The 17,593-nt window shown below is 45.4% G+C and overlaps 1 long non-coding RNA gene across 3 annotated transcripts in view; it reads right to left on the bottom strand.

Annotated features, from left to right (window-relative positions):
* Positions 1-17,593, bottom strand: part of LOC138488572 (uncharacterized) — a 258,066-nt gene that overhangs the window by 155,854 nt on the left and 84,619 nt on the right. For 2 of the 3 annotated variants that reach the window (XR_011274684.1, XR_011274683.1), the window contains exon 2: positions 8,093-8,263. This is a non-coding gene — a long non-coding RNA (uncharacterized lncRNA). Of the gene's footprint in view, positions 1-8,092; positions 8,264-9,007; positions 9,079-17,593 lie in introns of all 3 variants that reach the window. The other variant, XR_011274685.1, reaches the window with a different exon arrangement.

Here is a 17,593-nt window from a genome sequence, read left to right as displayed (position 1 = left end):
TATGCACCTAATGCCATAGAACGTTTGACAGTTTCCTCCCAAGCCTTAGGTTTGAATTCGGGCTGACAGCTCTTATTTTCATTTCAGAATGTATACATTCAGCAACATTAATTTAAGTAGGACTTTAATCCATTTACATTCGCCACAAAACATTTTTAAAAACAAGTTGGGAGGAGAGCAGCAGTAAACCTGCACTCCCTCAGAGAATGTTTACCACCATTCGGCCCTGACTATGTTTCTGGCCTTTGTTCTCATTGAAACTACTTTTGATGGGTCTTAAACTAGCTCTTGCATGTGTAAGTGCAATAGTAGGCTGAAACAGGGGTGGCGCCAGCCACAAAAGGTTGGGGGTGTGTGGGGGGGTTGGGTGGCAGTTTTGAAAGTTGGTAGTGAATGGGGCCATGAAACTTATTGTGCTGTTGACCTGAACCCCACCCCCCCCATCCCCTGATACCAGGAGGCTGAATAGATATGACGCCTTCTTAGATTAGATGCATCTTTCACCCCACCTCACCAGGGGCGTAGCTAGGATTGTGTAGTGAGTCCTCGAACTAATGTAGTAGGGTGAGCGGGAGCCAAAAGAGGGAACTGAGCTTGTTCTGCCTCCAGAGCAAACCACTCAAGGTGGGTTTAGAGGAGTTCTCCCGCCTCAACCCCCCTCTCCTCCCCTGAGACCAATATTTAAATAAGGGGTTAAAATGATGCATTTTATACTACACTTGCTGTGATACATTAGGTAAAAAGACACACAGCTTACAATCGGTTTTGTAGATCAAGACATGAAAACATTTATTAGATGCCTAGTCACCAACAATGCACAGGAGTATTTTAAACACATTTTCGTGATGCCTTTGCCCACTTTATGCCAGTTCTATGCAAGTGTAAAAAAACATTTTCATTCTGATTGTGCCCAAACATGTCTACTCTAGTGCTCCTATATACCAGTATTCCTAATTAAGAAAATACTCATGTTTGCATTGCCCATAATGCCTGCAATGCCCCATTGCAGTATCCTCCACCGACTCCAACCCCTCATTCACATAATAACACTCAAGTTGGCTTTGCTTTGCCCAAAAACAACCATAAAACATGCCATGATCCTGGCGAAAAACATTTTCATGCTCGAACGTCCCCTCACCAGGCCCCAGCCTCACAGATACACTCACACACAGATACACTCACGCAGATACACTAGACACACACATGCACACACACACACAGACACACACATACAGCTACACACACACACAAAGATACACAAACACAGATACAATAGATACACACACAGACGCACACATAAAGATATACACACACACAGATACACAAGCACACATATTTACGCACACAGATACACACACACATTCATACACATTCAGGCACCCATACAGCTGAAGTCATTCACACAAGCACCCTCAACATCCACGCTCACTTTATTCTCATTCACACGTGCACTCACACACATGTACACCATTCACACTGCATTAATTCAAATGCATGCGCTTACAGACACCCCCTCGCATATAAACATACATACATGCACTTACACACTCTCTGATATGCATGGATGCATATATTCATACATGCATGCAATCCATGCACACCTGTTTCCCTCTCGACCAGCTCAGGTCCTACCCTTTCTATGCCTCTGCATGTCACAGGGGATTTAGTTCAACAAAGCATTGCTAATTTATTTGTATTTATATTTATATAACGCACAAGCAGCCCAAGCGCATTGAGGCGCTGTTACTTTAAAGAACTTAGTTACACAGGTACAGGCATAGTAGCGATCCTGATCGTGACACATTATGGATATTACAGAACATAATGCTGTTGTTACAGACATTGCACTTGGTCATTGTGTTACAGCTTATGCATTGGGTCATGTGGTAAGTATTCATGCTAACGTGTGGGGTATTATGAGAAGAGGATGGTTTTCATAGCTTTGCGGAAGGTGGTGAGGGAGGCCTCACCTCGGATTGTAGGAGGTAGGGCATTGCAGTGAATGGGTGCGAGAATAAGTAAAGTAATTACATCGCTCTCTAAGGTGAGAAACGTGACAGCTTCTTGCCGGCTGAGCCCGGGCTGGGTGTCAGAGCAGAGTGATGACTGCTGCCTCAAATTGGGTGAGTTTTAACCCTCCCAAGCACATGCCTGGCGCCACCCATGGCTTTATAGCTATGTAATTAAACCAGCATGCAAACAAAGAGAGAAGAGAGCCCAGTCAAACACTGAGAGGCATTACTCAACAGTAAACATGGTCAGAGGGCGTTAAAAACATTGTATTAAAAAAACAAACGAAGCATTGCGTTATCAAAAAAAACAGACAAACACATGACCTCCAAAAGCTGGATGTACTGTGGTACAAAAGGAAACGCCACTCAAATTGGCTGGACTAAAATCCTATTACAAAAACATCTAAGGCGTAATACATATGCTGGCGTGATGTTAGTAACAGTGTGATAAGTAATTCACTTAAGTGTCAACACATGTTTCTGGCTAGGAAGGGGAACTGTGTCTTGCATCCATTCCCTAGGTAGTAGAAACCTCCAAGCCGTCATCAGGATACCCTGGCTCAAGGGGATGTATCAGAGTGTGTGGTTCGCCCATTGTGGAGAACTGCTCCAGGCAAGTTCGTCAAACAAATGATAACATTTTTGAAAAACTGAGCAGAAATAGATCTCTTATACGTAGATCTAATGTGTCAAAACTTGCCACCCACCTATCATCTCTTGTGCGTGCCTTGGGCCACTTGTTGGTGAACACATGGGAAAACTCTGTGTGTTGTATAGACTATTGCTGGAAAAATCAAGAAGGGGGAAAAATCTTTCCTCATCTTAGTATTCCAAAAGGTTACCTTGTAACTAGGTATGTACACCTGGGTAATATTTGATGATCACCTTATTAGTTCGAAACTCCTCTTTGAGTGTTCAATGTTCAATAGACTGAGCAAGCTTATATGAGCATCGACTTCACAAGGACCCGTCTTATAATGTCCGTGTATCTTGTGAGAGAAGACCTGTCTGAAAAGTGTTTTTCCACATTATTGTTCGTTTTTCTTTACTTGCACCGCATGCGCACAAGCCTAATCACAGAAACCAGAATTAAAGAAACCAGCAGCATTTGTTTTCTGTAAACATATTGTCTATAGTATCCTCACTGCAACCTGTGTCAATGGGGAGAGACTATCGCTCCTTGCAGCTATCAGGGACTCCAGTGCCCGCAGACTACACCGACTGCACATTACTTGGGCATCTATCGTAAGTGTTTTACTTGCAAGGCTATAAAGTAAATGCTAAAAGCTACTTGCGTTAATTATGGAGTCTGCATAACTATAAACCTACCTGCTAGGGCATTGTGCGGTGGATCGCCTGCACGCCGCAGTTCTTGTTTGTACGTACAAGCGTGCGTCAATTACATAATGGCACCCTATTGAATAGGGATGTAAAGTGATCCCGGCAGATCTCAAATTCAACAATGTTCCCTGGCCGTGGGCATAATTGTGTTGCTTTTTGATGACCGTACCAGTAATGTCCCAGACTAAAAACCATGTTTCGGTCATATGGGAATTGCTCACATGACACGCGAGGTAAATGACGAATATCTGGCGCTGGTTAACACATGGAAGAGTGCATTAGGCTACATACAACCGGAAAAGGTTCATTAACTACAAATAGGACCACATTTGTTGGATACATTTAGAAAAGAATGGAATACAAACTAGTTCTAACATAGATCACTAATGGAGGCCTAGCCCCTTCTTCAATGTAGGAACAAGTTCCACTCAATGGAAGTATTGAGGCTATTGTTAATTGAATCTAATCTAAAGATCAGTTTTTGCTCCATTTGTCTGAGCAACAAATCCCTGTCTCCACCATGTGTTGGACATTTAACTGCCTGGATGATGAACCATGCGAGATCAGTGTGTTTGTGTGATTTCAACTTGAAATGGGCCACCATTGGTTTACCGGCTACTTGATGTTTTATACATGAGCGGTGTTCACAAATATGTTGTCGGGTCTCTCTCTTTGTCTTTCCGATACAGATAAGGCCAGACGGGCATTTTATAACGTAAATTGACCATTTTGTGAGGCATTGGGTAAATGAGCTCAATTTCTACGTTAAACCATACAGGTTGACTTATTTCATGTCCTTGGTTAGTGAGCACACCGAGCATTTACCACATCCAAAGTGACCAATTACTGAAGGTAATGACCACAAAGTAGATTCGGTCGGGAGTTTTGTCTGGTGTTCCTCGTAGGTGTGTACTTCTTAGTCAAGTTCTTAGTCCGTTTAAAAGCAAAGCAGGGTTTATCCAGATTGAAATCATCAGTACGTAAGATATTCCAATTTTGAAGAATAGCTCTTCTTAGGTAATGGCTAATAGGAGAGAAAGAAGTCACACATGTGATTTTATCCACCTCGTGTTTCGCTTGTCCCGTGAGCTTCAATCTGTATTACAAGCCCTCTTGCGAGCCCTCTGTATAACCTGGGGCAGGTACCTTTGTTGCTGGAGTCTCATGCTGAGATGTTTACTATTGGTATCGAAGTCCGACATTGTACTACAATTACGCTGAATTCGGAGGAATTGTCCGCATGGGAGGATTTCTTTCAAACTTAATGGATGAAAGCTACTATGTGCCAGAAGAGTATTTTTATCAGTTGGTTTTCTGAAAAGGTTAGTTCCCAACTTCTTGTACCCGATTTTATAAATATCAAGGTCTAGAAACGGAATCCTATTCGAGTTGGAATGCATCGTGTATTTAATGAACTCATCCTGGTTATTTAACCAAGTTAAGAACGGTTTTAAGAAGTATGGGGAACCTCTCCAGATCATAAACACGTCGTCGATATAATGGTACCAACATGTCATCTGTGTATTGAATGGATTAATCTCAATAAACACAGTTTTCGATTCAAGATGGTCCACATATAGATTGGCTAAGTCTGGTGCAAAAGTAGCACCAATACTAGTTCTGTGACACTGGTTATAAAATGTGCCTTCAATCATAAAGATATTTTCAGTGAGTGCTAGCCAGATAAATTTGTAAACAAGCATGCTACAGTCCATTATATGTGATGATGAAGGATACAATGCTACATTGTCTCTGTTGGGATTCCACCCTATAACCTTCCAATTATGCCACAATCATGGCGTGGGGGCTCATCCTCATGAGCTACCATATTGCCTATTTACTTACGTAAACAGCGGTAGACTCAATACAGCTTCTGTTCACTTTATTAAAAAACGGTTTCATGTCACACTGCATGAAACATCACTGGCCTGATTACATCGCGTGAGGCGGACCTGGGCAATTTTGCACTGGTGCAGGGAATTATTTCAACAACATATGACCAAACAACTAGTGCAGCAATGACATTGCCAGTGCCTAGTGCAGAGCAGTGTGGTCTCCAGGCATTATATTTAGGGGGGCACAGAGGGTGCCACAGACAAAAGTAGGGGGGAAGCCCAGGGTTCAAGTCCTAAAAATGTAATTGGGGGACTCATCAACAAACTCAATGGGATGTGATGTCGCCAGAAATTAGCATATAAAGGTGAAATATGCACATTTCATTAAATTGGCTTTGAATAACCACCCAGATTGTACAGGACAAATGGCATTTGCCTTTCATAAAATCAACGCACACACAAAACCTAGAGAGGATATTTTTTCTAATAGTGTTTTTGAAAACGTTGTGCCTGTTTTAAACTACAAGAACCAATACAAATGTTTTCCCGGGAACCTGCAGTACTGAAATGGGACGTTTCAAATTTAGTTGTTTGTTATTTTACATCAGGTTATATAGTGCCGCAGTGAAGTGTCCGGCCTGCAAACCTGATGACATAAATTCAAAGAGGACATTCAATGTTTCTCAATTTATATGGGGGGACTGGGTCCACCCTCTGAAGAAAGTGGGTGGACTCTGTCCACCCACATGCACCCTCGACTTGAGCCCTGGGCCACCTATCATATGGCAATGTGTATGCTGTTCCCAAATTGACGCGGGCAAACTAGTCCAAAGTGGCACGCAGAGGTCAAAATCGTGCAATTTCCACAGCAAGCAATTATGTTATATATATATATATATATATCTTGATGTTGACGATATTGTCTCATCCTGTATTGATATTGAAAATATATATCAGAATTTGTCAAAATCTCGATATATTGCCCAGCACACACACAGCACCAGTTAAGTTCACTCCTGGTTTCGGGCTTTCATGGATAATTTGTTCAGATGTTGCCTGTGGTCATTGGCTGGTAATGGACACCTGCCATTTTATGCACCATAGTTTGTCCCGATCGCATCTTCTGTAGGGGGCCTTTCACAAGTGTGCCATTAATACCCACGGTTCGTGATGCCTTTTTGTGCTTCTCACATCTGGCTGTGAGTGCTTTTCTGGAAGTTCTGTGACTGCTGACCATCACCCCTGTGCTGCTGTTCTGTGTGTACCTTTAAGGTGCGTTCTTCACTGCATTTGCCGTGCCCGTTGCCAGCGGTAGCATTGTGGCAGCATTGCGGCCCTGTGTATTGCTGCCCTGTGTGTGTACCATGCGGGCGGAGCACAGGCAGCACTGCAAACAGAGTAGTAGTCCATGTATGTGGGCAGGGGAGTATCCAGCATTGCAAGAGTGGGGGGGGGGGTGAGTCCTCCATCCCCCCCAAATGCAATGAGCGGAATTCCATACGGTCTCATTTGTGCCCTAAAGCCGGCCTCCGCCACCCCACTCTACTTTTTTGGTAACATTAGTGGCAGATGGCATTTTAACACAACAACAAAAATAAAACCCTAAAATCATTACAGATGCAGGAAACTCATCTATTAGAGCTCTGTCCAGGCGCTTTGGAGCAAAATACATGCAAACCAACTAATTTGCATATGGATTGCACCAACGGAAATTGCTTCACAGAAATGGATTTCGCAAGGAGCATCATCAGTCGTTGATACTTGGAGTCACCTTTTAAATGACTTTAGAATAAGTTGTCACAAGTAAGCCAAGAGGCAAATAACTTTGTGGTTCAAAATACCTAAATTGCACAATTATTATATATGGAGCAACTCTATAGTCATTAGGCTTTTTTTAAATTACAGAATGAAATATTAACATAAGCTATGAAGTGAATCACTTACAGAGCTGAAGATAAGACACAGTGCGATTAATTGATTTGCCCAGGATTACACACGTTGGTTAAGTGGTGGGCCCGGGATGTGGACAATTTAAGCAACTGAGCACATCTTCCCAGGTTTAGTTGATATAGATATTTATTAAGCTGTTGCTTTGCATTTCATGTGCTTAAATAATACTTTATTTATAGCAATGCGTTGGAAGCAAACCACACTACATAATAAACTATCCTTTCATAGTAAACTAACTATACACTATATACATTGGACCTCATTCCGAGTTTGGAGGCAGCCATGGCGCTATTAGCGCCATGGCTGCCCCCAAAATCGGTCTGACTCCGGTCGGGTGAAGGGAGTAATTACCGGTCCATTCCGAGATCGGCGGGACCGGTAATTCCCCATTCACCAGAGCCATTCCCCATTCCCATTTGAGCCCCAATAGGGCTCAATGGGAAGGGAGAAGGCGCCAATAACGGTACCGCAAATTGCGGTACCATTTTGACCCCGAACTCCCTTAACGGGTCCCGTCCATAACGCCTGGTAAAACCAGGCATTAAGGGAGGGACCCGCTAAGGGAACTCGGAATAGGGCGCAAAGGGATTAACGGCACCGGTGTCCTTACCGGTGCCGGTAATCCCTTTGCGCCCACCTCGTAATGAGGCCCATTGTCATAGAAATATTTTGAGCAATAAGGGTGTGGCTTTAGTTTTATTGCCCCTCATCCTCCACACAAAGTCACAATGGCATCATGTAGATTAATGTGAGCCTAACAAATCCCCCTTGGGTAAAGCCATAGTCATTCATAAAGCATGCGACATCATGCACCCTTCTCACCTCGATTCACTCCCTCCCATTTCTAAAGGGACTATTTTTTTGTACTTTGACGGCTGTACAGTACAGTATGTAAACTGTAGAAACACTTCAATTAAACACAGCTCAAACCTCCCTACTATCCCCTATACCCACCTTGGTCTCGGGGCATCTGTGAAGTCTCACTCAGGTATGTCACAGTCCGCCCAGCACGGTAGATGACTCTGTTGCCAACTTTGGCCAGTAACGAGAGGAAATCGAGGATTTGCGCCGAATCAGACTTTGTCATCTTCCTTAATCAAGGTGTTCATGATCTCACACATGTGCCTAAAAGAGCAGCGATAAAGAATGTAAAGGATTGTTAGTGGTCAGAAGCAAACAACGTTTTAAACAAATTGGGAGAACCAAATTTGCCTACTGACTTTTTTTGAGATGAGTGGTATTTATGAGTGAGCAAGCATGGAAAAAGCACACATCAGAAGCCTGCCTTCCTAAATAGGGAGAAATGGCTTGTATGAGTGACCACACTTCATAAAGTATACAACACTTACTTGTCCTCATGCCTAATTCTCCCCTTCAGGGGGTGCAGGTTTACAACGCAGTGGAAATAGAGGCAGAACACAAGGAACATTCCAAGAGGGACAAGCCATGTATGGATTCCCATAATTAAATACTTGGCGCAAAAAGCTCTGTTTAGTTGGCACTCATCTCTGAGATGATGATTTTTGGCTTTCCAGTTACAACAGTAACAGCAGCTGAAGTAACCCATGAGACGAAATGCACATCAGGAAACTGCAGGGGCATCTCAAAAAGAAGGTGAGATGGGAGGGGGAGTGGTACACAAGGAAATTAAAGAATGCAGCTTGCTTCCCAGACTTTCATCTTAAGTACAGTCATCAATGCTTGCCACTTTAATCAGGGCCTACTGATATTTTCCAGCTAGAGTAGACTGAAAGCACCCATGTCAAAAGTTGCAAAGTGAAAGAGGCAAGCATCTTTATACCCCTAGGATGCCCTCACTCCACAGCAATCCAAGCCAACATTCAAATGAAAGACATTTGAAAAATGTACCCTGAACAGTGGAGAATGTGTTGCCATCTCTCTGGTCTGCGATTGTGAACGTGTGTGCTTCTTACTGCCACCTAGAGCAGAAAGAGTGAATGTCACTGATGTATCCCGGGCAGCCAAAACCTTTTATTTATAAGGAAGGAAGAATTTGAAAACACTTCAATGAATATGCAATTGTCGTGAGTGTTTGTAAAATCTCTCATGCCATATATCCTGGGCTAATCAGCTTTTGTGAAATTGAAGGAGGGCTAATGGGTTGGGGGACGGGGAGTGCAACACTCTCGGCACAGCTGTTTCCACGATGTTCGGTTGAAAGTCAATGCACCCCAGTTATGATACTGGCAACTAAATGGAACAAATTGAATGAAAGAGAAGCCATTGAAGCAAGCAAGCCTTTAAGACCAAGCAAGAAAGAATCACCCTCAGAAACCAGGAAGTAGGTGCACAATGCATGCCACCATTTCTTCAATTGGGTGCAAGTGAGCTATGTTGAACCCCAGCTGAAAAAACAAAATCTAGTCTATGATAGCTTCATCATCTCAGGTAGCAGAATATCTGTAGCAAGAAGACCCTCAGAGTTTGCCTAGATTATAATTGTTCTTTTATAACTCGCTTAATATCGGGACCAGTTTTTAAGCAAAAGCCCGGGATTCGATCCTGTGTTGCTATCCGTTGTCTTGCTTCCAAGACAAACGGGTTGCCCCTGAGCTATCCTCCCTGCCAAACTCGCAATGAAATCTCACACACAACGGTTCCTCCTGTGGCTACATAACCAAGTTCCTTAACTACATCCGCCCCTACATTTCAACTAGTAGCATCTCTTTACTGGCCACTGCCTTGTTAAATTCCAGACTGGATTTTTGCAGCAGTCTGTTGGCTGGTATATCTGAAGCCAATATTCAATCCCTTCAGGTTGCCCAAAATAGCGAAGCCCGCACCATTCACGTCCTCTCCAGACGGGACTACATATCTGATACCAGAAGGGACCTTCACTGACTCCCGATAAAACACAGGATAGCACACAAGATCTTGACCCTATCCTATAAATGCTGAACGAACAGTGATCCCAAATATCCTATTAACCGCATGAAAGTGAACCAGTCGTACCGTATCCTGCTCACCCAGGACAACTTTAAATGGTCCAGCCAGTGTTCAAGCTTGTTAGATTCGGCTGCCAAGTTCAGACTCCCAGGCACCTAAAGCCTGGAATGCTCTTCCACTGGTGATAAGAACAGCAGGCACCATTCTGGAGTTTTAAAACGGATCAAATCTCATTTGTTGAACCTTAAGTCAGGATAAATAAACATCCCCTGCAGATCCTGCTCTCCGAGTCACTGACCTCCTAAATGCTGTCTGTCTTGCCTTCGTTTAATGTTTTTTGTGCACCCTGAGGCCCATGGGCATTTGGCGCCATACAAGAATGAAATAATAATAATAATAATGCGAGCAGTAATGTAATAAATAAATAATAATCATTCAAGTCAGAAACAAACAGGAAGCAACTAGTCTGGACCATATTATATGGAAGATATTTTGCATTTGGTACTGTTTTGTCCACCCTACCAGCATATCAAACAGGCTACAATCCTTCCTGTCCTTAGACATTTTAATTTTACACAATGTTGCCCAGCCTTATTTTCTTCTCTTTTGGCAGATTCTCTGTATTTAGCTCGCGCCTTGTTACGTTTTTTAAAGAAGACAATGGGGGTCATTACGAGTGTGGAGGTAACCATGGTGCTATTAGCCCCATGGCTACCCCCATACCGCATACCGGGTCCGGGGTCATTGATTGGGGAAATACCGGGCCATTCCAACCTTGGAGGACCCGGTATTTCCCCATTCAGGGAATACATTCCCATTCTCATTCGAGCCCCCATAGGGCTCAATGGGAATGGGCAGGGAGCTAACAACGGCCCGTTATTACTTCCCTGGTCCTTTAGCGGCTCCCACTAAGGGCGCCTGGTAAAACCAGCCGCCCTTAGAGGGACCCGCTAAAGGACCTCGTAATGCAATGGTAAGGGGTTAATGGCACCGGTACCCTTACCGGCACCGTTAACCCCTTACCGCCAGCCTCTGAATGAGGCCCAATGTCTGTTAGGAAAGTTGGAAACTGTAATCAGCTGTGACATGGTAGGTGTGATCTGACATGGACACATATTTGTTTCTATATTTGGTTAGAACCAGAGTTTGTTTAGAAAGTGGTAAATCGGTCTAATGTATGTCACTTTGAGAGTGGAATTACTTGTCTATTCTGTATGATTTGCATACTCTCAATAGAGGCACATCTTGCATAATCTGCATAATTAGCACAATTTGCCAATTTTGCATCATCTATAGGATTTTGTATTTTAGGGGATGTTTTTGATGGGATTTGTATCTGTGCTGTATGGCTTTTATGACCATTGGTCGAAATAAAGTGGAATGACGATGATGTTTGTCAATGTGACCTTGCATTCCTGAGACCTCCGCGCAACGAGATGAGATGGCTGTTGGTGCTCCTGGCAGCATCCCTTTTCATCACAAAAAGCCAGGTCAGATCCGTGCATGCACGCATATGAACCAAAGAACTAGGGCAGAGGATTTTCTTTAGGATGACCGATTCTGCTATGATTAATTAATTAGCTGACCAACATGGAGTATTCTGTAATTGGAGCTACTAGCATGAAGGGTGTTCTTACTATAGCATGTGTACACAGACACACACACACACCACCCCCGCCCCCCCCCTCTCGCCAGGTGTCCTTAACGCACCTATACACAAGTGTTTCAAAGCGCGTTGAGTCAAGGGAGGGGGAACAGAGGGAAGACGGACACAACGATCTTACTAGGCTGGGTGACATTGAGATCGCGCCCTAGTATGATATTATAGAGTGATATCCATCTTAAGTCTGATGTGTTTCTACCCTCTGCACGGTCCTGCAACACTATGCTTTCAGACCTGTCTATACTTGTATCCGGCTTCCTTTACCCTGCATTCAGCCTCAACTAATATTTGTTTACGCACCTGCTCAGTCTTGCTTTATGTCCCTTATTTGTTTCCCTGACTGCAGTGCGGACTTTCCCCTCTTTGCTTTCCTGCCAATTATTGTGAAATCAGGTTGTGTTGGGATCTGAAACTTGGGCTCTGGCCATGGAGCAGTTTGCTGGAAATACGTGTTATTTATTTACTGACATATCTGATTGCTACCGCCAGAACCCACCTGCGTGTGTGGCATCTGGCAACTGAATTTCAATTGTTAGGTAAAAGGGTATAATGACTGACCGGGGGAAACTGATGGACTAGTCTCTAATTAATTATCGATTTCCTTCAGGGCCTGGCTTTCCTTTGGAATGTTGCTAAGAGTCTCATCACAAGTGTCTCCTGAACCCAACCATCACAAACAGTTGTTAAGATGGATTTCTGAACTCGGACCTGCAGAGGCAGAGGTTCAGAAGGCCAGCCTAGTTTCTTGGAACAGGATGACCTTTGGACAAGCCAGACCAATCAGGGTAGCGATTGCGGCGGTCAAGACTAAGTCTCAAGAGGGGTGAGGGTGACTGAAAGACCTCAATGAGCACACAAAGCAAGGACACTTACAAATTACTCCAGACAGGTGTTATATTAAAAATATAGACGCATTTATTACAAGGCCTTTGGAACATCGACCATAGCAAAGAATCACAATAATACTAAAGTAAACCAACACATCACAATCAATACAATATATATACAAGACCGAGGGGTCTAAGGAGTTATGAGCATGTAATATGTAGACCACCTAGATGGGGGGGGGTGATAAATAGGCAGTGCAAGTAATCATTAGACCCAGTTCGACATCCGAAATACACCTAACTAGGAGGAAACCCGAGCCCTACGAAGAGAGAAGCCTTATGCTCAAAAGTACCTGCACGTGCTGGTGCCAATGGATAAAGTAGGGTCTATTCAAGGGTCTCAGGCAGTTCAGGAAGGTGGATGAAGTGATGCAGAACAAGTCCCCACTACTCAAGCAAGGCCTCCACTTGTGGGCAGAGGCAGGGTGAGAGTGCTGGATAGAGTCGCTATTTCGTAACAGCGGTAGAAAAGGAACGTGCTTGTGCGTGAGGGGACACCGGTTGGGGTATGGACTACTCACCGGTCCCCGACGCAGGCAGACCCAGACTTCTCCAGTTCAGTTCACTTTGCTGGCAGGTTCGGACGCGATAATCAGGACGTCTCGACACCGTGTAGCAGGATGCAGGGTTGAGGGTGTCCCAAATGCAGCGAACGTGCACAGGTTGTTACGACAGCAGGGCAACACGGCAACCGCGTTTACTCTGGTCCGGGCGCACTCGTCTCACTTCAGATCTGGGAATGCCAAGTGTACGAAATTCGGTGTGAGGGTGCTGTGGACACAGAGCAGTAGTAGACCAAGTTTCGAGGGCTTCCCCGAAACGGCGGCGGTAACAGAGCAAAACGTCCTGCGTAAGCTGGTCAGCCCACTGGTTGGCCCAGGGACACTTCCGAAGAGGCTTACTTGCAGGGTTTGATGAAGGTGCCGGGAATAGTTGATCCCACTATTCCAATGGGTCGAAGCGCCTTCTAGGATGATCAGATGCAGAGGGGTCTTGCAGGACGGCAGCGGTTCAGGGTGCCAAACCTTCAGCGGGTCACTAGCGGTTCCTTGACTCAGATTCTTGTTGCAGGATACTTGGCTCTTTATCCGTTGTTCGGTGTGAACTTAGGAGATCGACATGGTGGTAGTGTTTTCAGCCTCCTCTTATCGAAAGTTCCCTTCACGCCAAAACGGAGAGGACCCAATGGGAGATCTGCTCACAAACACTCACACCATAAGTGGACCTATCACGGACCAGGCATTCAGGACACTCCAGACTCTCTGGCACCCAGGATGTGTATTGGGAACAGACATCCCAGAAACGATAGCTGCCACCAGTCCTGTCCGTGACACACTTGAACAGTTCATAATAAGTCCAGCGAGAGTTTCTAGGGCCTTTGGAATGACTAGAGACCCAAGAGTGTGGTAATGTAAGTTACAGTGCACTCTTGTTTTATGTTGCACAAAAGCTGCAACATGAGGAAAGGACTAAGGGAAACGAAGTCTCCCAGTACTGACTGTCTTAAGGGCATGTCAGTTTCCCTATAAGAATTGAGCGAAAGCCTAGAGGAGTGCAGCGGAAGGCTGTGCTTCTCTGGCACAGTCTAGATCAGGGTGTAAAACAGCAGCAAAAAGTTTGAGGGTTGCCACATGGAGGGAAAATTACATACAATATGAAATCTTTCCTAACACTAGTCATCATCATAATCATGGCTCATTTCTGAGAGAGGTGATCACTGCTAAAATAAACAAGGCCCAAATTAGTTTCAGCACGCGTGTGCCATGCCCTCGCCCATTTAAGTTTCCAAATAAATTTACAAACCATGACATTGGAACTGAGATGCCAACTTCAAGTGCAGGAGAATTAGGCACCCTCTCCCTCCCCAGCTGAGCCCTAGCAAACACCTGCACAAATTAGGCACTGCTGACCTACAGGTCTTAACAAATGTTTCTTCCAATTATCACATGGCTGACGTCCGGCTTTTCTTTGTTGGTGCAAGTGGGTACAGGTTGCAAGCTGCCACTTGTTAGGTCGTTTTCAAGGTGAGATCGCTCATACTCAAGATGTATTTACGAATGTGGGCAAATGGTACCTTCTAAGTCTATTCCACTCTGTGCCCCATCGTGAACTCTGCTATCATCTGTTCCCTGCCTTTCTGATTCCCCATCTGCACTCGGGTTCTACTCATTTCTCCCCCACTCTGCCCAGCGTTCTGAGCGCTCCATTTGTCTAATATGCCTTGGCTCTCTGCCTATTTCACTTTGCCCCACCACTACTTCTGGGACCCATTTTTCTGTTCATCCATCCATGTACTATTCTTCTCTGTGCCTCTTTGCCTCATCTCTCAAATTCCTCAGCTTTGTGCAGTCCATCTCTCTGTCCCGTACCGCTCAGGGACACGCTCTCTGTACCACCCAGTCCTGTCCAATACACCGGAACCCTGCGCTCCCAGCCCTGCAGAGGGCAAGCCTGCCAACATTTCTGCTCAGCAAATCTCTCGCAGAACTGAATTTGAGGCCCGGAATTGACTATTTTTGCATATGTGTTTAGTTTGCTGATCTTAAAAATAGTTCTGCCCAATGCAATGAAAATGGGGATTCCAAATGAGTGCCCCACTACTGGTCAAAGGAGTCTGACTTAGCAACTTTCTGATGTTAAGTCGAGTGGCAGCCCAGAGGCATGCCAGCGATGCCCAGGCACTCACCCCCCGCACAGTGAGTTGGAATCCCAACACTGCCAACCTTGCACAGCGTACTGGAAGCCCAGTGACCTTCTTCTGAACCAGGCACAGGGATCTGATTACTCCTGCCCTGCACATTGCATAAGATCCCCAGATCTGCCTGCTTCACAGTTACACTCGTTTTCTTGCTGCAAAATGAACACCCACTGCCACAATGCACCCCTCTAGTGTAAACAGCCCTCAAGCCACGCAAAACCAACAGACATCCCAGCTCAAGCCATGCTCCGCACTCAGGGGCCCTAACCACAGCCCTGCAGAGCACATAGACATTCCCTTCCGGAACAGTACACAAGCTCCCCTCTCCCCCCTCGAGGACCCTAGCCATGCGCAATGTACCCACAGTGCAGCACCGATCAAAAAAGGCCTCAACCATGAACAGACCACAGGCACACCAGAATGCAAACTGCATGGGTATCCTACTGCCCCTCGGTTTGCACTGAAGGCAAGTAACGCAGTCCTTCACAGGGCTTTCAATCGACCGGGGCTAGCCGGGGTTCAACCCGGGCAGTGTCCAACACGTGTCCTCGAGCTGTGTCTCCTAGACGTGGTTGCTCCATCTAACATTTCTCCAGGCTAGCATCCCTGGGTGTCCCACACGTGATTTCCCTCTCTAATTCTATCGAAGTTATAGTGGCACTCTTCGGCAGTATGTGTGATGATCAGCCATGTTCAGAATTGCGTGTACTAGAACGGCCCCCAATCTCATACAGTCTATGGTAAACACTAGCTAGGGTTTAAAGACTGGAGTTCAATTACATTGTAGCTCCATCTCGATATTACGTCGCCATTCGTCTCGGGAGGATAGCTCAGGGGCAACGTACTCTCCTTGGAAGCAAGACAGGTTCGATCCCCGGGTCCGCGCTTAGAAACCTCTGAGTTTTAAGCACGTTATAAATAACCAATCATATCATATCATTGTTATTGGAAAACTCAACCTGAATAACAAGGTATGACTATCTCTGTGTATGGGCATGAATTCTCTTGTATTCAATACAAAAAGTTAGAACACACTTTCAGTTCAAACATGATAAAGTGACTTGTGCATGGCAAAGTGGCCAGTGCATCCCACCTTATCAGTGACTTAGTGCGAAGATACAATAAGATCCACATTTAAATAGAAGTCGCAGACAATACAAATATCGCATAACGCGTTTGCTAAAACACTCAAACTGTCTAGCAGACCACAAACTGTATTTTAAACCAATATTCAATGCTCAAGTTCTAATCGTGAATGCATATTTAGGCATGGTGTCATTGAGCCTCTAGGTTTAGAATTGCACCATAGGTTTCACACATTTGGAGTTAAATTGAGGAAAAAATACTGATGGATAATGAGGTAGGTGGTGTACTGCCGCTCACTCAGGCATACCGCTGATTGCTTTATGGTCCCCCTGGCTCTCTCAGTGCTTGAGTAGCGGCAGGGCAGGCAGTGCCTCCGAGTCCACGAGCAGCAGGCTGCACACGCTGGAGGTTCTTGCATCTGAGCTGTGACCGCAGACCGCAGCCTTCAAACATTGCCGATAATTGCAGCAGAGGAGGTGGAACCGACTGTGGAGAGGAGGCAGGACACCTATGTGCGGGTTCCTATGTCTTCTGGACGGAAACCTGTATCCACTAGCGAACCAATAAAGTTGTGACTACATTACTTCCCTGTTCCCCGGAGATTGATTACTACGATTGGCAAGTGGTTGGGAGCCTGTACAGCGGATAGGCCTGCACAACGCAGCACTACGAACATCAGGGCTGCTGCTTATGGTCCTCCTGGTTGGAGCAGCAGCAGGGCAGGCGGGTGCATCTGAGTCCACGAGCAGCAGACTGCACAGGCTGAAGGTTCTTCCATCTGAGCTGTGACCGCAGACAGCAGCCTTCAAACATTGCCGATGATTGCAGCAGAGGAGGTGGAACCGACTGTGGAGAGGAGGCAGGACACCTCTGTGCAGGTTCCCATGTCTTCTGGACAGAAACCTGCATCCACTAGCGAACCAATTAAGTTGTGACTACATTACCTCCCTGTTCCCCGGAGATTGATTACTACGATTGGCAAGTGGTTGGGAGCCTGTACAGCAGATAGGCCTGCACAACGCAGCACTACGAACATCAGGGCTGCTGCTTATGGTCCTCCTGGCTGGAGCAGCAGCAGGGCAGGCGGGTGCCTCTGAGTCCACGAGCAGCAGGCTGCACAGGCTGAAGGTTCTTCCATCTGAGCTGTGACCGCAGACCGCAGCCTTCAAACATTGCCGATGATTGCAGCAGAGGAGGTGGAACCGACTGCGGAT

Source organism: Ambystoma mexicanum, chromosome 9 (assembly GCF_040938575.1).
Source record: "Ambystoma mexicanum isolate Mex_15411 chromosome 9, UKY_AmexF1_1, whole genome shotgun sequence".
NCBI lineage: Eukaryota > Metazoa > Chordata > Amphibia > Caudata > Ambystomatidae > Ambystoma > Ambystoma mexicanum.
Note: the sequence above shows the minus strand (reverse complement) of the source record. Positions and strands in the feature narration are given on the sequence as shown.